Genomic DNA, 2,361 nt, shown 5'->3' on the forward strand with positions numbered 1-2,361 from the left:
AATACCTCAGAGAAAACCCACTCAGGTGAACCTGTGACGTTTCAGGTCCATTGTCTATTGTCTTCACATGTGGAACGTGTATTTAATTATTGTAATGCTGGTTTGTCATAATTTTAGATTCTTTTAGTAACAGAAAAAAAGAAAGAAACTCTTTTTTTAATCTGTTAACCTAACACTTCAAGTTACTGCAATACCTTACATTAATAATGCTTTGTCATTTGAAAAGCCCTGTAGTGTACATTTTTATGTGATTGTCATAGGCATAAAGGTTGGGCAGGATCATAGCGGGGGAAAATGGGAGCTTTAGAATTAAACAGATCTAAGTTTGAGTCCTGGTTTCTCTGCTTACTACTTTTATGCCTTTGAATGGGTTACAGACACTCCCAGAGCCTCAGCATGCTCATCTGTAAAATGGGAATGATAATATTCAAATATTTATGTGTATAAGGTACCTAATATAGTGTGGTATATAAAAGGTACTTAAAATCTAGTACCATTTCTATTATTATCCTCATTTTACAGTGATTCACTCAGCATCAGATACTTATTTAGTACCTGCTGTGTTCCAGGCACTGTACTAGATACTAGGAATACAATGGTAAAAAAGAAATACATGGCCCCTGCCTTCATGAAGCTTACAATCTAGTAGGAAACACAGACACATTTATAGTTAGTTATAGCACATTGTGAAAAGTGCTGTCTTAGGGAAAGAACAGTGCCTGGAATCTCAAGGAGGGATACATACCCAAACTTGGAGGCCAAAGGAATAAAGTAGTGACTCAAGGTGACACAGATGATAAGTGAGGGAGCCAAGACTAGAACTCAGATCTTTAGAATACCAAGTCTGGTGTACTTTCACTTTACCATGCCTCCTGTGTTGTTTTCAATAAATTGTGCCTGGGCAGGGTACTGTGTTCCATTGATAGCACCATCATCTATTTCAGGAACATCACGTGACACATGAAATTTTGAAGAAAGTGAGCCCCTTAGAGGCTGAGCTTGCTAAAGATCCTTGCATGAAGTGTAAAGTTAGATTCAGGTAATGTTTTATGCAGATTCGTTTCAAGAAGTACTTAGTATGAAGAAACCTTAGAAATTTATTAAGTCCTCATAACTTCTCATGTTATAATTACAAATTAAGTATCTTGTTCTTATTTACATTTATCATGTGAAGAAGCCAAGGCATGACTCTCTCAGACCAAAAGTTGCCTTGAGAGCAGCTCTCATCTCCTATGATGTGTTCAGTCTGACACACGTATGAGAATAGTTGTGAGCACACATGCCAAAGTGGGGCTCTTTCATCCTTTGTGATCCGTGTCATTGCTAGTTCTTTTCATGCCCTGGTATAGCCTTTAACCTGCATGTAAGAAACTATGTGAATGAGCCTAAGTACAAGAGGGAGAAATAACCGAGTCCCAAGTCTGATACCAAATGACTAATTTTGGTCTTTATTTCAGATTTAGTGGCGAAATATTTCCACCTTTCATCGTATTTAAAATTTTTCTTCACACTGAAGGCCATGGTTATAAGTATTTCAGCGGAAAAAAATTTTTAAAGCCGTCAAGTGAGGTGATGTTTCATGATGTAGAGTTTGTGTTAATTTAGCTTCTTAACATTTCTGTGATATCTAAATTGCATTCAAAATATACAGATTACATTATTTCACCATTAAACAGCCCAGCAGGCAGGTAGTATTTTTTAAGCATCATGTTTCAAAGTGTCTTTGCTTATTAGCTAAAAAGAAAATATTTGGAATGAAGTACTTGTATAAGGACCTAGAAAATACCCATCAGTTTTCTTTGTACAAAAATTTTGATTTGTTAATAATGAATTACAGTGACTTATTGGTCAGGAGTTTTATTAATTATATTAATATTTATTGTGATAATTTAATTATATTGTTAAATATTTTTATTTTTAATTATGTAGAACATTTGGTGCAATTTTGTTTTAATGGTATTTTATCACTGTCTCTTTGATTCTGGTAGCCTGTTTAGAAAAAGTATGCTAGAGTATTGAAAAGGAACTTTTAAAATATTTATCCTTTTTTACATGAGTTCTTATACTTCTTACTTTCATGAATATTCATCACAATTGTGTCTATGCATAGGACTCACCTGATCTTGTTAAAATACAGTTTCTGATTCAGTCAATCTGGGATGAAGCCTGAGATTCTGAATTTCTACCCAGTTCCCAGGTGCTGCAACTGCTGCTGATCCATGGACCACATTTTTAAAAAAATATTTATTTCTTTGGCTGCACTGGGTCTTAGTTACAGCACTCGGGATCTTGTTGCACCACGGAATCTCTAGTTGTGGCACTCAGGCTTAGTTGCTCCAAGGCATGTGGGATTTTAGTTCT

At 35.3% G+C, this 2,361-nt stretch overlaps 1 long non-coding RNA gene across 1 annotated transcript in view; it reads left to right on the top strand.

The window, feature by feature from the left end:
* The first annotated feature begins 949 nt into the window (after positions 1-949).
* The window catches only part of LOC104996486, a 7,053-nt gene continuing 5,641 nt past the window's right edge, over positions 950-2,361 (top strand). The window contains exons 1-2 of the long non-coding RNA XR_826199.1: positions 950-1,039; positions 1,458-1,569. This is a non-coding gene — a long non-coding RNA (uncharacterized LOC104996486). The remainder of the gene's footprint in view (positions 1,040-1,457; positions 1,570-2,361) is intronic.

The sequence above is a fragment of the Bison bison genome, unplaced genomic scaffold (genome assembly GCF_000754665.1).
Source record: "Bison bison bison isolate TAMUID 2011002044 unplaced genomic scaffold, Bison_UMD1.0 scf7180017851440, whole genome shotgun sequence".
Lineage (NCBI taxonomy): Eukaryota > Metazoa > Chordata > Mammalia > Artiodactyla > Bovidae > Bison > Bison bison.